Source organism: Lissotriton helveticus, chromosome 3_1 (assembly GCF_964261635.1).
Source record: "Lissotriton helveticus chromosome 3_1, aLisHel1.1, whole genome shotgun sequence".
NCBI classification, from domain to species: Eukaryota; Metazoa; Chordata; class Amphibia; order Caudata; family Salamandridae; genus Lissotriton; species Lissotriton helveticus.
Genome location: NC_136061.1, coordinates 562,074,751 through 562,093,620, shown reverse-complemented (window position 1 = coordinate 562,093,620; position 18,870 = coordinate 562,074,751).

The window sequence follows — 18,870 nt, the reverse complement described above, 5'->3', positions numbered from 1 at the left end:
TTGAGCTTTGGTCTAGGACTATTCTGCCCCAAGGATACTCTCTGGTCTATCAGTACCTAGTGTGGGTGCAAGAAATCAGCTGCGTGTCAGGATGTAATACTCCTCCTTGTGATCACTTCAAAGGGGGGTGTTTTTCTTGGTACCACTTGTGTAGCGTTCTAAAAGAGTATGGGGAAAAGAAAGGTGCTCTACCCAAAGCCCATATCTCCGCATGTGGCTCCACGTACTTCCACCATTGATAGCTTTCTGGCACTATTTGTGGGGGTAGTATCTAAGGAAAATTTGCTTGCAGAGAGCTGATTATCCCTGTCGGGGGACGGGCTTCTGTCTATCCCTGCTTGCTCTACCCATCGGCTGGTAGACTTCATCCCCAAGCTGTTTAAAACCCAGATGTGGAGTACTTGAAGGAGGATTCCCTGTTTCCTGCCCCAGCAACTACCAGACTGCCGGAGAGGGTGAGCTCTTCACTGGATATGACCGCTGCATCAATGTAAACTGGTTTCAGCCCTGTCCAGAAACAGAGGGAAAAGGGTCTTGCTCCAAAGAGTGGGATTGGTAGTGCAAACGTGGGCATGCAAAGAGAGAACTTTGAGTCTACCTCGTCTTTTTGAGTATACTTTGTCTGATGCCTTGCTGAAAAGGCTTATTGAGGCCCTTAATGGCAGTATGGCCCCAATGTGTGCAAGACTAACACTTATTAAAGAGAAATTGGACTAGATGGCTGAACCCATGAAGAGGGAAGGGGGTGTTTGCCTGCCGCGTCCAGTGCACTAAATCTTGATGTATCGAATAAGTGGCTCCTTGGTCTCCCTTTCAGTGGGGCAGGCGAATGGTCTTAGGTAGGACCCCTGCCCCAATATACATCAGTTTACCAGTACTACAAACTCTGACTCCAGTGTTTCTGTTCCTATTTCAGTCCCACGGTAAGGTCCCTTTCCCTCCAAACTGGCCCTCTCTCCACATTCCATCTCTGAAACTGAAATTAATTTACCATCAGAAGGTACACCATTCGTAGTGATCTTGGGGAATATGTCACCTTTGATTAACTCTACTCTGGAATCCTTTACAGAGCTTAAAAATAAGGTGGTGCACTGGATAAACAATTACTCGAACTTGGAGTGGAGATATTTGAATCCATCAATATGGGAAGAAGGGTGAGTTGGATAGGCAAGACGTGAAGAAATGGGATGGGGACTGTGTGATAATCAAATTAAATACCACCATCGCTGCCTGTGTCATGGCTACCATAGGCTCACATAGCTCATCCAAACCAACTAACATACTGACCTTCCCCCTTGGTTTCTTTTATGAGCCTGAATTGTTTTTTACAAACACATGGAAGCTGAGTCTTCCGAGGGCGACCAACTGTGTCAGGCGTTCACTCGTCTTGCCAGCTGCTCCGATCTTGAGGACCAAGAATAGATTCTCCCCAATAAGCAATCTGAACTCTTGTGACTGACTTGCCCAGCCCACGTCTGTTTGATCTGATGTGGCCCCTCATGCCATTACAGTCCCGGCTGTTGCTGCCCTCTAATGTTTTGAACATTGTTAGACCGGGTATCTTTGGTGTGTTTTCCCCTGTCTTTTTGCTTCTGACCTCCTCTTTTTTTTTGACTGTGTGCTGCATTTAGTTTTTGCTGGTTTTAGAACTCTGGGCACTTTACCACTGCTGATCAGTGCTAAAGTACAGGTACTCCCTGTGCAAATTGTGATTATGATTGGTTATCCCTGATTGGCATATTTGATTTACTGGTAAGTCCCTAGTAAAGTGCACTGTGCGTGATCAGGGCCTGTAAATCAAATGCTAATAGTGGGCCTGCAGCACTGATTGTACCACCCACATGAGTAGCCCTGCAACCATGTTTCAGACCTGCCACTGCAGTGGATGTGAGTGCAGTTTTAAACTGCCATGTCGACCTGGCAAGTGAACTCACTTGCCAGGCCTAAACGTTCCCTTTAACTACATGTGAGGTACCCCTAAGATGGGGCCAAGATTGCCCTATGGGCAAGGTGCAGTGTATTTAAAAGGTAGGACATGTACTGGTGTGTTTTACATATCCTGATAGTGAAATATTGCTAATTTAATTTTTCACTTTTGCAAGGACTATCTCTCCCAAGGGTTATCATTGAAGCTGCCATGTAACCTTTAACAAGTGTAACTTCCAATTGGGAAGAATTAGAGATTTGGAGCTTTGGGTCCCTGAATTCACAATTTAAAAATACATCTTTTAGTGAAATTGGTTTTTAAACTGCGTGTCTGAAAATGCCACCTTTAGAAAGTGGACATTTTCTTGCTTTACCATTATGCGCTTCTGCCTCTGGAATCCACGTCTGGTTAGAATGACAGTTGGGCTGTTTGTGCATTCACCTTTGACAGACACACAAAGGGATCTGAGCTAGAGTATTTGGAGGAGATGTCACTGACACCTGAATAGGGCTGTGCCTGTCCTCTCACAAAGCTGTCTCCATCCCCCTGTGCCTGGAGCCAGGTCAGGGAAAGACATGGTCCTGTGCACTACAAAGACTTACCATTTGAAGTTCGCATACTTCAAACGCAGAAACTGATAACAGTTCTGGAGCTGTGACACCATAACTTCAGAACACTTCTGGACTAAGAGGAGATTCTGTAAAGAAGAGCTGGAGAAGTTGTAGTAGGGGAACTGCCACTCTGCTTGTTGTGTTGTGCTGGCCTACTACTTGCTGTTTCTGTCTTGGAGAGTGAAAGGATTGGACTTCGTTTTCATCATTTTGCTTTCCAGGGTTCACCAAGGGCTTGTGTGTGCTTACCTCCTATTAAGAAGTCTCAGGGATATCAAAGATTTCATCTGCAGCCCCAGAAGTCCTTTGCTGGTAGAACTGACCTGCCGAGTGGTGCAAATTCCAGTTGTGGGCCCTTGGAGGTGGCTTCTGATGCAAGAAAAAAGACATTCCATGCATCAGTCTTCAGTGCCTGTTTTCCTCCCCTCAAACCTGCTGTGTGGTTGAAAAACCAACTCCTCACTGCAGCGCGACTGAAGAATCAATACAGCACCTGCTGTGCGCAATGAAAATTCACACAGCCTGCGTCCTGAGCCTCGTGTCTCCCACGTCCAAGACACTCGCTCCAACTCTGATGCAGGCTCTGTTGTGCTGCTGAAGATTCAACTCATCACCTAATCGCGGCTTGGAGAATCGATGCAGCGCCAGTTTCGCCACCACCACATCGACCCCAGTGCATCCGGATTTTCCATGCTTTGGACCTGTACGTTAGGTTCTTCAATGATTGTGCCAAGCAGTAAGAAACCGTAGCCCGTGTGCGGAAAGCGACGCATCAGCTCCCCTCACAGTAAGGAACTGACTCATCACCTCCCCTGGTAGTAAGGAATTTGTTTTCTGGCACCTCACTTCCCCTGCTCCTGTTTACTATTATTATTATTATTATTATTAAGCATTTATATAGCGCATAGCTACCCTCGGGCATCCCAGCGCTAGCAATCAGGCAGACGACCAATAGGAATTTATGGGGCTGTTTGTGGGAAGAGTCAGGCTTTCAAGAGTTTACAAAAAGGTAGGATACTGACTACAGAGCGAATGTGTAAAGGCAAGGAGTTCCACAGTTTTGCCACATTATACGCCAATGATCTGCCTCCCGCTCTTGTCCTTCTGATTTTGGGGAAAGCTAGCAAATTAAGGTTAAAAGAACGAAGCTCCCTCGTGGGCCAATAAGGAATGATACAGGATGTGTTGATTTCCGGGCCCATTACCCATACAGTCTTATGGGCAAGACACAATGCCTTAAATTTTGTTCTTTCCAAGATAGATAGCCAGTGTAAAGCTTTTAGAGATGGCTTGGCTGATTGTGACCTAGGGATGCCCAGAAGCATCCTGGCAGCACAATACTGAGCAATCTGGAGTTTCCTCAAAGTTGCCTTCGGAGCTCCCAGATAAAGGGAGTTACCATAATCCAGGCATGATAGATCTATGGCTTGGACTAAGGGGCGCTTGGCAGTCAATGGCAACAGGGGGAGAATTTTCGTGAGGGATCTAAGTATCCCAAAACAGACCCCTGTCACCTTCACTGCTTGGTGGTCAAATTTGAGAGCATTATCCAACCAAACACCCAAGTTTTCGTCCTTGATTTTGACGTATCCCTGGTACTTTGTGCTGAAAGTGATGCATTCATAGTTTTCTATGACTGAACTACTTTAAACCTTTTAAAAGTGATATCTTGATTTGTGTATGTTGGGTTTTTGTCAGTTTGGTCTTGTTTTACTTAGATAAAGATTGGTTATGTTTCTAAATTGTTATGGTGTCCATTTGCAATGTTTCCACTCTGTTACTTTGTGTTTAAGTACAAATTACACTTTGCCTCCGAGATAGGCCTGGCTGCTCGTGCCAAGCTACCTAGGAGGCGAGCAAGGGTTGTCTTAGGTGTGTAATCACCTTACCCTGACTAGAAGGAAAGGTCCCTAGCTGGACAGTGTGCAAACTAGAGACCTAATCAGCCTCGCTTGTTATTCTGGAACATCACAGGTCTAATTAGGCAAGTTTAATGATTCAAACTGGTTTGCTTTTGTAAGACAATGGCAAGAGATTTGCTTCCAGGATATCACTTTTTTTCAGGGGCGGTTCCTCCGCAATGGCGGAGGAGTGTCGCCCCACTGGCTCAGAGCCAGCAGGTGACAAATAAACAAGATTCTATCATTGTTTTTTTTTCACCTGCTGGCTCAGCCAGCATGTGTAGGGAGGGGCAGGGCTGGGGCCATGGGACAGGGTAGGGGGGAATAGGACTGGTTTGTGCACTTCTAAGTGCACATGTGTGATTGGCCGGCCATCTTAGGCTGGCCAAGCACACATGCGCTTTTAGGTTTCTCCAACCCAGTTGTATCGAACAGCAGGGTTAGAGAAAAAGCACAGACTCCCTGTGCTTGAGTGGAGTGTCAAACCAACCTGCTCAGGCCAATCCCCACGCTGCTGTCATACAATGACGCATCATTTCCCCTCACAGTAAGGAACTGACTCATGACCTCCCTACAATGAGAACAGTGTAGGGATTGCATAGGGAGTATGTGATGCCCTCCTAGTGTCTGCTGGGACCAAGAAGAAGAACATTGAGGCGCGATGCAGGAGGCGGCCGGCAGCTTCAGGTAAGTCTTCCTTTTTAAAAAAAATTATTACTAAACTCCCTTCCATGCTCCCTCTACCCACCCACCACTTTTTGTTTGTGGCAGCCGCCACTGCTTTTTTGGGGAGGGTTATACAACCTTTTTTGTGCCAGCTGTGACCACAGAGGCAGGCTGGGCTCAAGGTGGTTTGATAGTTTTTGCCTCCGTGGACTTGGGTGGGAGAATTAAGGATTTTGGCTGGGGGTCACCGTTGTTGCAAAGGTTGAAAGTAACTACACAGGGCTCTGTGTCATTTGTGCTAATTAACTTTTATAATGCTAAAGCCTTGTTAGAGGAATTGACTAACTTTAGTACCTTAAGCTCTGCTGTTGATGCCCTGTCAGCCAGGAGGGTCGCGTTGGGCAAGATAATCCTTGTTGACTTTAACTGTCACCGTGTGAATCCTCTGCATCCCACTCACCATAGGGCAAAGTGCACGTTGGCGCAAGGCCTACACATGATTCGACCTAAACACCATCTTAAATAACCATAATTTGGTTTTCACACAGGTAAAAACTCATTAGTGAAGTTAATCCCAGCGCTTGACCCACCTTTCAGGGCAGGGGTTGTGCCTCTATAATCTAAAAACTATTATATTTGTGTGTCTGCCTCCCTGTTTCCTCTTATTGATAAATTTAATTTTGAGCATAGTGCTTTTAGTGATCACAATCCCCTCTCGCTGGTGTTAAATGGGATAGGGAGCAGCCTTAAAAACGTATCTATGACACAGGGCGTGTTTTCGCACAAAGATCGGGGTAGGCATGTTAAATGGTCCCAAGTTGAGCCCATTCAGTTTAAAAACTCACTTTTCTCTGAGTGTAGACGTAACTTACTTACTTGCTTAGATTTAGGTGCCGCGAGTGGATAAATCCTAAGTGCCTTTGACGGCATCTCACAGAAGGTGTTCGCTTTACTGAGAGCCCCCTAAGGCAGGCCCTCTGAGAACAAATGGTTTGATAGCAATTGCACTAAGGCCATATCGAAATTAAAGGAGGCTCTAAAGATGGTCCCTAGAGATAAGGACTTTGTTAGCACTTGCGGCAGGGACTATAAAATGGAACTCACCAACTGCAAGGCCAGACTGAGAGAGAGAGCCTGGGACAATTTTGCCCAAGCCTGTGAGACAGTACAATTAGCCCAAGCCTGTGGGGGACAGTGCTTTGTTTTAGCAGGTAATTAACAGTTTTATGTCACCATATAACTGAGGATTAGTGGGTGATGCACTTTGAGGGGCTCTATAACAGCAAGCTGGTGGGTGTGGATGCCACCTTGGGTGCATCTTTTGGTGGACAACCATATATTGTTTTCCCACTTGAGGAGGTTTCTAAGGGTATTCGGGCCCTGTCACGTAATAAGGACTCAGGGTCAGATGGGATCCCTCCGGATTTGTTTCTGGATGATATCGAACTAATGGCCTCCCTTTTGGCAATGGTTTTAAATGCCACAGTGAAAGCGGGTCCACCATCAACTTGGGCTACTGCAATGATTGTCCCCATCTTTAAGAAGGGGCACAAAGACAATCCTCAATGCTATCGGCCTATTTTACTGATTGATGCAGTGGTAAAGTTATGGGCAGGGTGGTGCTCAACAGGCTCCTGATGTGGGAGGAAGAGCACAACATTATCTCTGATGTCCAATATGGATTCTGGATCAACAACCGATACAATGCCTTAATCTATATTTGATAGTCAATAAGTACACTGTTGCTAGGTCTAAATCCATCCACCTTGCCTTCATGGACTTAAGGTCGGCATTTGACAGGGTAATCCGCGAAAAACTCTGGCACTTGTTACCTTGTGCTGGGGAACAACCCTTATATGTTATACCTGTTGAGTGACCCACATGCACCACACAACAGCTTCTGTCCGATATTCTCAGGGAGGGGCGTGTACTTGGCCCTTTGGTATGAGCAGAGGGGTGCGTCAGGAATGTATTCTTGACCCCTTTCTGTTTATGCTATATGTTAATGGGTTGGAGCAAGCCCTGTTGTCTGTTGGTGCCAATTGTCTAGCAGTGGGGTTGAGATTTCTACCAGTTTTACTATGCTCAGATTATGCAGTCCTGATGGCAAGGACCGCAGTGAGTCTGCAGTTGCTACTGAATACATTTGTTGATGTTATGGCCATTATGGATCTTGCGGTTCATTTTACCAAATCATATGTGAAGGGCTTGGGTCCGAGAAGTATACAATCAAAAATGCTGAAGGTGGGCTCACACACATTAGCCAAAGTTCCAGTTTTTTCGCATCTTGGGGTATTGTTTGAATATCATAGTAACTGGATGCCCTTGGTTGATAGTAAGAAAATAGAACTCATCAAGGCCTCTGCCGCTGTCCATAGATTTGCTCAGAGACGGGGGTCTCGCCCACCAAGTACCTCAATTAAGGTGTATCAGGTCAAGTGTGCCTCCAAGGTACTATATGGCAGCCAGGTGTGGGGATACATGAGAGTTGACAGCATTCTTCCTGTGGAAAATGTGTTTTTAATGTGGGTGCTGCAGGTTCCCCATAGCACACCGGCACTATCCATACACGAGGAATTAAGAGTTCAGTATAAAGCTGATAAAATTGCTTTTTGGCCACTAATTTGTTGGATTAAGGTGTGGACGGGAATGAAATTTTCATTGAATAGGTTGATTCTGAAAGCTTGCTTATTCTCGCATCACCAGTGCTTTAAATTGGCCAGTACTGTCCGGTACAGAGTACCGCCACTTTTTTATTTCAAAAGGGAAAGTACCGGCACTTCTCAAGAGAAATGTTACACTTTTAATTGGAGCGTACCGGCACTTCTCAGAAAAAGCAGGTACTCTGCTACAGAGTACCTGCAGTTCTCTTTTTCCATTTCAAGCACTGTGCATCATGCCACTAAGATCCCATGGATTGCCTATCTCAAGGCTGTTTTTAGTACCCTGGGGAGGGACGATTTATTCAGTAGCCCCCAGACAGCGAGCACCGTGGAAGTAAAATGAGTTAGAGTCAAATTTGTTGAACAGAAGGCACTTTTCAGGGAACAAACAGAACTATTTAAACCCATGGTTAACACACATATGTCATTAAAAACTGCATGCTGCATGGAACTATATCTGCTCAGTTTTAGGAGTCGTAGCGACAGATGTTTACTGACTAGATTCAGATTAAAAAAGAACAATTGATGGACAGAATGCAAAACAATGTCATACATTTACCCCAGTACAGAGATCTGGGCCTAAATCCATCGTTTTTTTGTTCACCATGCTATTCCAGTTTGGCCCCAGCCATATGCAAATCAGTCTTGACCCTGCTCCCAATGGGAACAGTCCAGCCTGAAATGCCAGGCTAGGTCCTCCCTGGACTGGAAACAGGCATCCTAGGACCGGTTTCGAGCTGTCAGCCCTTATTTATTTTATTTTAAAAGTTTTAGATAGCACTGGCTAGACCCGGAGGTATCAGAGCGCTTTACATGAGCATCAGATCATAGTTACAGGTTACATTGTTACAAAGGTTACATAGTTCTTAGAGCATGGCAACATAGTTACTTGTAAGGTCGAGATAAACAATAAGCACAAATACGTAAGGGGAAAAGCAGGCAAGGTGAGAGATTCACGGGAGGGGGGTTGGAGTAGGGGAAGTAGACAGATAATGAAGGCGGGAAAGAGGAGGGGAGGGTGAGAGACAAAGCATGGGAAGAGGAGGGGAAGGGTGACGGGGACACAAACCGGTAGACGAGTCAAGGCAACATCCAAAGTCCAGTAAGCTGTGATCCCAGGGAAAGTGGTATCACTTCCCTATCTCTGTTGCGAGAGGCTCCCTTTACGCAGTGGACTCTCTCAGAGGGGTCTCTGAGACTCCAAGACCTACATACTGGATCCTTCCCCAAAAAGGGGAGAGGGAGTGCTTTGGCAAGGGGTGCCATACCATACCTCAAGTGAGAGGCTCCCTTGGCGCAGTGGGCTCACTCAGCGGTTTCGCTGAGACTCCAGAGTATAAATATTGGATCTTTCCCCAACAAGGGGAGAAGCAGTGCTTAGTCAAAGGGCACAAAGGACGGGGGGTAGGCGGAGTAGCAGGCAAGGGGAGAGATTCAGGGGAGAGGGGATAGGAGCTAGGGAAGAGACAATAAGGAGAGACGAAAAGAAGTCTGTCTAAAGACCGACTGGGTAGGTGACGACCAAGGAGGCAATCCACGGCCCATCTCCCCTATAGCTAAACCAAGTAGCTCCATCGGGAATCAGACAAAATAGTTCAGTCTCAATACATTGAGAAAGGAGGGAAGGAGAGACATAAATAGAGAGGATGAGGTAGGAGATGACAGGAGAGAAGAAAGAAAGGCAAACAATGTGGTTCAACAATATACCAGAAAAGGATCAAACAAATAAACATTATATCAAACAATCAGCAATACATTAGGAGAGGAGAGAAGTAGTGGGGGGTAGGGGAGGAGGGAAAGTGAGGATAAGGGAAGAGATAACCGTAGAGACGAAAGGAAGTCTGTCTAAAGACCGACTGGGTAGGTAACGGCCAAGGAGGGAATCCACGGCCCGTCTCCTCTATAGCTAAACCAGGTAGCTCCATCGGGCATCAGATAAAATATTTCGGTCTCAATACATTGAGAGAGGAGGGAAGGAGAGACATAAACAGAGGGAGGATGCGGGAGGAGACGACAGGCGAGACGAAAGGAAGTGCAACAAAGTGGTTCAACAGTATACCAGAAAAAGATCGACAAGTAAACATTAAATCAAACAATCAGCAATACATTAGGGGAGGAGAGAAAGGAGAGAGAAAGTAGTGGGGGGTAGAGAGAGAGTGAGGATAAGGGAAGAGACAACCATAGAGACGAAAGGAAGTCTGTCTAAAGACCGACTGGATAGGTGACGACCAAGGAGGGAATCCACGGCCCATCTCCCCTATAGCTAAACTAGGTAGCTCCATCGGGCATCAGACAAAATAGATCAGTCTCAAGAGGCGAGGGAAGAGGTTCACAGAGAAACAGGGTGGGGACAAAGGGCAAGGGCATGTGAGGGCAGAGGACAGAAGCTGGAAAGAGTAGGAGCGGAGAGGGGGGAGTGTTGGGGAAGGTAAGGTCAGGAGAGACGCGGGAGCGTTAGCCCGAAGTCCGGCTGGGTAGGTGATAGTCAACGGAGGGAGCCCAAAGTCAATCTCCCCCAAAGCTAGCGAGGTAGCTCCACCGGGCATCATGCAAAAGTAGCTAGGTCTCCGCTTTTCTCCCCCGGGCTGTCATAGTCGCCATCATTGGATGATTCAGCCTAGATGAGTTTGCAGCATTGGATCTCCCAGCTGGGGTGATGTACACACAGGGACACATCAAAGCTGAAATGCGCAGGAGGGTCTCAGGAAATCATCAGTATGCTAATCTGCCCTTGTAGTACTGTGTTGCTTCGCCGAACCTTGGCTAATCGGCGGCGTCTGCCAACAGCTCACAACTCTCCACTTGGGCCGCCCACTCGCTCATGTGGTGTTCGCCAGGGATTACCTGGTACTATGTCGCGTTCTTAACTTTCGTGGGGCAGGGGTTGCGTGACTTCTTTGCCTGCGCTGGTAGTCCGCTGCTCACTATTCTGCCCCCGATGTATTGTGTTGTCTCACAGAGCCTCGCCTCCCATCCACACCAACATGCGGCGTTAAGGGCAGCAGACCGCACCGCTATACGCATTTGTCCCGATCTGCAGGCGAAGGGAACCAATTATGCAGCTATACCAGACTCTCTGGTCTCAACAGCGTTGCCAGTTTCTATATACACCCTCTGACCCTCCGCTTGCATTCTTCTGCCAGTGGGTCTCGGACATTTTTCAGAGGCGCCCAATATGTTTTGTCCTTTAGCCAGGTCACATATGCAGCCTGCGGGATTCGCTATGACAGCGATGATAATTATACTGTACAGCCCACGTTATATAGAGTCAGGCGCAGTGCATTGTATATCTAGTTTGCCACGTTAGTGTACGATGCCATGCTTATGTTTTCCGGCATCGCAGAATAACGGCCGTTCACACGGTGGCCATCCGTCATTTTGTGCTGGACGCTAGCGCTTCTCATCACAGTTGTTCATCGCCGCACCGCAGTGACTTTTTGCATTTAAAGTTCAAATCGATTTGTCCGTGTCCGCTAATGTTTGCAGGCGCAACGTTTCCTTACTTTTATGTGTGGCATCCGTGATTCCTGCACCTCACTCGCTTCGATATGCAGCCACTTCAAAGCGCGTCCATCTTAACCATTACCGAGCTCCGCATTCAGCGAACACACTTTTCCCAATTTCTGGCTGTCACGTTGGTTTGTCGGGCTGTTGCTGCGTTCTTCTTATGCCGGGCACCTTCCGATTCACTTCGCTAGTGTTTGCTTTTAGACGCTGGAATTATCACATAATGCTCCCGACCGGCGGAGCAACATATAATCTAATCTACAGGGAGGTGGTTCCAGTGGTATAGCTTGACTCCAGTTGCATGGAGAGTACGGGACTCACGTGTTTGCATACCCGTCCCACTTGGGGTGACAAATGCAAAAAGAACAATTGATGGACAGAATGCAGAACAATGTCATACATTCACCCCAGTACAGAGATCTGGGCCTAAATCCATCGTTTATTTGCTCACCATGCCATTCTAGTTTGGACACAGCCATATGCAAATCAGTCTTGACCCTGCACCCAATGAGAACAGTCCAGCCCGAACTGCCAGGCCCGGTCCTCTCTGGACTGGAAGCAAGCATCCTAGGACCGGTTTCGGGCTTTTAGCCCTCATTAGCCAGGATAGCTTGACTCCAGTGGCATGGAGAGCACGGGACCCACGTCTGAACATACCCATCTCACTAGGGGTAACAAATGCAAAACTGTGGTGGCGGAGTGAGCTACAGAATGATGATGGATTAAACCCAGATCAGTTGACTGGGGGTGAGTGCTTGCAATGTTCAACACTCCGTCCATCATCCCCTTTGGTTTTGCTTTGTTCGCTCTAAGTTGCAGTGTATGCCCAGATGTGGGTCCCTTCCTCACTTTGCCACTGGATTCAAGCTAGCCTGACTGATGATGGTTGATTAGCCAGACCCCGGTCCCAGGATGCTTGTTTCCGGTCCAGGGAAGACATGGCTTGGCAGTTCGGGCTGGACTGTTCCCATGAGGCACAGGGTCAGACTGATTTGCATATGGCTAAGTCTGAACTGGGGTGGCGGAGTAAGCTAAATATGATGATGGATTCAACCCAGATCAGTTGACTGGGGGTGAGTGCTTGTAATCTTCACACTCCGTCCATCATCCCCTTTGGTTTTGCTTTGTTCACCCCTACGTTGGCAGGGTATGCCCAGACGTGGGCCCCTTGCTCACTTTGTCACTGGATTCAAGCTAGCCTGGCTGATGACGGTTGATTAGCCAGAAACCGGTCCCAGGATGCTTGTTCCTGGCCCAGGGAAGACATGGATTGGCAGTTCGGGCTGGACTGTTACCATGAGGCACAGGGTCGACTCATTTGCATATGGCCATGTCTGAACTGGGGTGGTGGAGTGAGTTAAAGAATGATGATGGATTAAACCCAGATCAGTTGACTGGGGGTGAGTGCTTGCAATGTTCAACACTCCGTCCATCATCCCCTTTGGTTTTGCTAGATTCAAATTCAACATTATGCTCCATATTTTCGCCTTGCGGAGGGGTTGGAGCCCTCTGGGTTCCCTGGGTCCCTGTGGCTGCGACCTTCAGTCTCCTCAGGATACCCTTCACTTCACGTTGTTCTGTAGTAATTTTACCGGACCTAGGAACATGTTTATTAAGCCTTTACCTGAAGCCCCTTCACGTTAGGCAAGCAAAACCAGCCCTGATGTTTCTCCAGCTATTATCTGATTATCATATTTTTATATGGTATTTTTTTGTAAGAGCTGTACTAAGAGTAAGAGATTCCATGCCTGATTAATCGTGCTAATGGCCTCTGTTTTTATAATTTGAGTGTTGTTTTTAGAGTATTTTAGCTGAGTTTTTTTATCTATTAATTTTGTTATGTGCATTTTTACTGTTTTGCATGCAGTCTATTCATGAAATGTTTTATCTTGGTTTGTATGTACTTTTATGCTTATAATATAACGGAAAAAAGACTATTTGATTAATTGATACAGAGGTGAAGATAACATTGAGCCACTCGCGTGTATTTTGCCGAAATTCTGATACTGAACATTATGTAAAATTTGGGATATTAGTTTATGGCACAAGTGGGAATTAATATCTTGCACAGCGTAAAGCAGGTTCTCCAGTTGTGGAGATTAGCGAGGAGATTGCATTTTGACTGGAAAGAATACTTATTGATTAGGATTTTACTACACAAAAAGTGCTTCAAATATGTATCAGTTTGTACTTTAAAAAAAATGTCTTCTATTTAATTTCTAATGTCGTTTGGCAATGTAATCAAAAAAGCTTAAATATGATCGGTATTTGGTTCAAAACCTCAAATCCGTCCCAAAACCTCTGTTTAATACCTAAAATATTTACCCATTGAAACAAGAAGTGCCTGTTGAAAATGCACTTTTTTCTAATTTGGGGGTCGATTAGGATTGCGGTGAATCCGCATCCTCCAGGCCGGAGGATGCGGATTCACCGCTGCGGTAAATGGAAAGACCCCCGCCACCTTACGATGCCTGGGGGGGTCATCGGCGGACGGGAAGACCGTCCGCTGCTTTTCCGCCGCGATAGCCTTCTGACCGTGGCGGAAAAGTTCTAATATGGTGGCGGTGTCTATCAGACACCACCAGCCATATTACGATGTGCTTCATGACATGCATTTCCGAAAGGCATACGGTCTTTTCTTTGGGGGCACGTTGCGGGACCCCAGGGTGAAGGGGGGGTGGAGGGTGCACATGGGGGGTACCTATGGTACCCCCCTGCATTTGCGGCAGGCACTGCGCAGTGCCTGCCACTTTGTGCATGCAAATGCACAGCGTGCATATTTAACTTTGCGGCCGGTGCTGCTTAAAGTAGCACCCGCCGCAATGTTAAATATACGGGATGTGACCGCCAGGGTGGCGGTCACATCCTAATTCTACCGGAGGGACCGCCGCTGCCCCTGACGACAGTCCCTCCACCTCGGGGGTGGCGGACGGACGCAGGTCCGTCCGCCATCCTAATAGGTGCCTTGGTTAGCAAAAACACTTTGAAAGAATTTGGTACTTTTCGTTCAATGTAGAATAGCTTTATAACAGAACCGTTTCAACTAGCAAATCAAACTCATATTTAACATTGTCAACCTCTTCTGTGCATTTAAAACAAGTTTAATGGCAGACATCACCTAAGGGTGTCTCTGAAATAAATTTAAAAAATATTGTGCGATAAGAGTAGGCAGGAGTGCTTTAAAATGCTAAAGTAGTATTATTTTCCATTGCAAATTATTTTGAGAGAAAGCATCAAAGTTTGTGGGACATTGGTGAACAGCATTGCACCGATACCTATATAATCCCTTCCCTTTCTAGCGGTACTTTCACTGTAAAAAGATGAATATAAATGTGCAGGTCAGTATGCCATGTAACAAAGGTGCTTGCAAGTAGAACAGAGGAGTTATTCAACTTAGCAGCCTGCTGTGAAAAAGTAAACAGCCAGAGCAGTAAATCTGTCAAGGACTGTAGAACATCTTTCCGGCCCGTCTTCTTCGGGAGGGGCGGGGGTGGGTGGTTGGGCCTAATCCAGTGTTGCAGCCGAAGACGAATGCCCTTGAAACCCTTCCCACCGCCAATCCGACTCTGCATTTTTACTTTTTCCCCACAGACTGCTGACGTCATTTTGGTATTACAGAAGGGGCCCCAATAAATGGAATGGGATGACGTTTTAATAAAGCTACGAACTGCTGTGAAATGGGACAGGAACACGTAACTGCAGGATGGGGTTGTGCAAACTGTTTGGTTGTCTCCAAATCACTTTTTCTGCCTTAGCCTACATTTTTTCTTCTTTTATAAAAAAAATTGCGAGTTCTTACAAATAGAAGAAGACCCTTAAGTGATCTATGAAACTGGTCCTTATATCTCAGTTTATAGCTTTTCCGTTGTTAGAGGGTCTCGTGTTAACTCCCACACGGCATCATCCAATTCTTTTAGGAAGTCCTGCCCCCACGCTGGCTGAGAGGAAGACATCTGGAAATACACCCAGGAATAAATAACTCCGCGTTAACAGCTGGGCGAGTGCTCTTGGCGCCATTACACAAGCCAGAGTGCTTGGAGGATAGCGAGACCGTTCCAAATGTAAAAGCCAAATGTACATGGAGCGATAGACTCGCCTCTTTTTGGCAGGAAACGATGCACTCTGAAAACTGGATTTTCCCTGCCAAGTAGCAGAAAAGGACAGAATGGACAGAGGCGGTGCAGGAAAGACAAGCAAGCGGGGGGCTTTGGAAAATGATGTGCAATATCAACAAATTAATGAGCACTACAAATCCTCCCATGAATGACGCTCTTATTTTGTTCTTGCAATTGGCAGACTGCATTGTTCCTTTTTTTTTTACTTCGAAGCATACTAGACCGAAAATACTTCTTGTGGGCATTCTGAAAACTTACCTGCTAATGCATTCCGCCCATTGTTTACCATTTGGCTTTGCGGGTTGTAACTCACATTTTCTTAGTTTCTATTTACTGACTTCATTTGCTTTAGGCTGTCCAGCATGTCTTTGTCCCTCCGTGTAGCAAATCTTCTTCAAAGTATTGTTCTTATCTTGTCACAATTGCTGAGCGTTCAAAGGTGTTTTCCTTTCTTTCTTTGACTTCGGAAAGAGGATTTATGTGCTAATCTTGCCGGGTACTCAATCAATCAATTAATAATTTTATAGTGTGGCAACTCGCCCGTTAGGGTCTTGGGGTGCTTGTGGCTGCTGCCAGTGAATGTATGATGTTCCAACGCATGCTTTTACAATGCATACCATTACAATGCATTTTTCACAACGCGAATACTATTACAACGAATGTCAAGTTCAAGGTCGGGCATTTATATAGCGCACTACTCACCCAGAGGGTCTCAAGGCGCTAGAGCGAGGAGTTCACTGTTTGTCGAATAGCCAGGTTTTCAGTTCTTTTCTGAAGGAGATGTGGTTCTGAGTGAGGCGGAGGTGGGTGGGGAGTGAATTCCAGGTCTTGGCAGCCAGGAAGGGGAAGGATCTGCCGCCCATGGTGGTTTTTCGGATGCGCGGGACTGCGGCGAGGGCTTGATTGGATGATCTTAGTTGGCGGGTGGGATTGTAGAAGGACAGTCGGGTGTTGAGGCATTCGGGTCCTAGATTATAAAGGGCCTTGTGTGCGTGGGTAAGAAGGCGGAAAGTGATTCTTTTGTTGACGGGAAGCCAGTGGAGGTTTTTTAGGTGTCCGGTGATGTGCTCTTGGCGCGGGATGTCTAATATGAGTCTCGCTGACGCGTTTTGGATGCGCTGGAGCTTTTTCTGCAATTTTGTTGTAATTCCGGCGTAAAGTGTGTTGCCATAGTCCAGTCGACTCGTGACCAGTGCATGGGTGACAGTCTTTCTTGTGTCGAGGGGGATCCAGCGGAAGATCTTTTTGAGAATGCGAAGGACGTTGAAACAGGAGGACGATACGGCGTTGACTTGTCTGGACATTGAGAGAGAGGAGTCTAGAATGAAGCCAAGGTTACGTGCATGGTCTGTGGGTGTGGGTGCTGATCCCAAAGCGGAAGGCCACCAAGAGTCGTCCCAGGCAGAGGGGGAGGATCCTAGGATGAGCACCTCCGTTTTGTCTGAGTTGAGTTTTAGGCGGCTCTGTTTCATCCATTCGGCTACCTCTTTCATACCTTCGTGAAGATTGGTTTTGGCGGTGTTGGGGTCTTTGGTGAGGGAAAGGATTAGCTGGGTGTCATCGGCGTAGGAGATGATGTTGAGGTTGTGTTGACATGCGATGGAGGCGAGAGGACTCATGTAGACGTTGAAGAGGGTGGGACTGAGTGAGGAACCTTGAGGTACGCCGCAGATGACTTCGGTGGGCTCTGAGTAGAATGGGGGGAGTCGGACTCTCTGTGTTCTCCCAGCTAGGAACGAGATGATCCAGTCCAAGGCTTTTCCTTGTATGCCGATGTTGTTGAGGCGTTGTATGAGGGTGCTGTGACAGACAGTGTCGAAGGCGGTCGAGTAGAATGAGGGCCACTGTTTCTCCGTTGTCCAGGAGTGTTCGGATGTCGTCGGTCGCCGCAATGAGGGCGGTTTCGGTGCTGTGTTTGGCTCAAAAGCCGTTCTGTGAGGGATCCAGGGAGTTGTTGGATTCAAGGAAGGCTGCGAGTTGGCTGTTGACGGCTTTCTCGATGACTTTGGCCGGGAAAGGGAGGAGGGATATGGGTCGGTAGTTTTTCAGTTCTGAGGGGTCTGCTGTGGGTTTTTTCAGAAGGGCGCTGAGTTCGGCGTGTTTCCAGATTTCTGGAAAGGTGGCAGAGTTGAAAGAGCAGTTGATGACATCGCGGAGTTGGGGAGCGATGATGGAGTCAGCTTTGTTGAAGATGTAGTGGGGACAGGGGTCAGAAGGCGAGCCAGAGTGGATTGAGTTCATGAGGCGAATGGTGTCTTCAGTGGTGATTGGGTTCCAGGAGCTGAGGTAGTTAGTTGGAGGGGTGGGATCTGAAGGGGGTGGGGCGGGTTGGTCACTAGGAGTATTCTTGAAGCTATTGTGGATGTCGGCAATTTTGTTGTAGAAGAAGGAGGATAGCGCATCGCAGAGGTCTTGGGAGTTAGTGATGTCGTTGGATGCTGCGGAAGGGTTGGTGAATTCTTTGACGATATTGAAGAGTTCCTTGCTGTTATGAGAATTGTTGTCGAGACGGTCCTTGAATGCTGATTTCTTGGCGGATCGAATCAGTTGGTGGTGTTTGCGGGTGGCTGTCTTGAGGGAGGCCATGTTGTCTGAGGTTTGTTCTTTTCTCCAATTCTTCTCCAGGGTGCGGCAAGTCTTCTTGGAATTTTTAAGGTCATCATTGAACCAGGGAGCCTTTTTGCTGGATGATTTCAACTGGTGTTTTTTCAGGGGTGCTAGTTCGTCCGCACTGTGGGTAATCCATTGCCTGAGGTTGGTGGCCGCTTGGTCTGGGTCCATTGCTAGGGTGGGAGGGTTTTGGTTGAGTGATGTGAGGAGTTGGTCGGTGGTGATTTTGTTCCATTTTCTCCGGGGAATGGGTTGAGGACAGTTGTGGGTCAGTGTGGTTTTGTAGCTGAAGTGAACACAGCTGTGATCCGTCCAGTGGAGAGCTGTAGTGTGATCGAAGGAGATGTGCTTGCTGGAGGTGAAGATAGGGTCGAGCGTGTGTCCGGCTGTGTGAGTGGGGGTGTCAACAAGTTGTTTGAGTCCGAGATTGGACATGTTGTCCAGCAGGGTGGTGGAGTTGTTGTCGAGTATGTTATCAAGGTGGTAGTTGAGGTCTCCTAGAAGAATGTAGTTCTCGGAGGCGAGGGCGTGCTGGCTGATGAAGTCTGTGATGTCATCTCTGAATTGAGATCGGGAGCCTGGGGGCCTGTAAATGAGGGTGCCTCTAAGGGTTGTCCTGGGGTCGGTGTGGATCTGAAAGTGGAGATGTTCGGCGGTTGCAAGATTGTCGTCAGAGCTGGTTGTGATTTTGATGGTGCTTCTATGGACGATGGCGATGCCTCCTCCAGTTTGATTGGTGCGGTCTTTTCGAATGATCTTGTAAGTATCCGGTATGGCTATGGCGATGTCAGGGGCAGAAGATGCGTTCATCCATGTTTCAGTAAGGAAGGCGATGTCAGGTGACGCAGTGTCGATTAGGTCCCAGAGTTC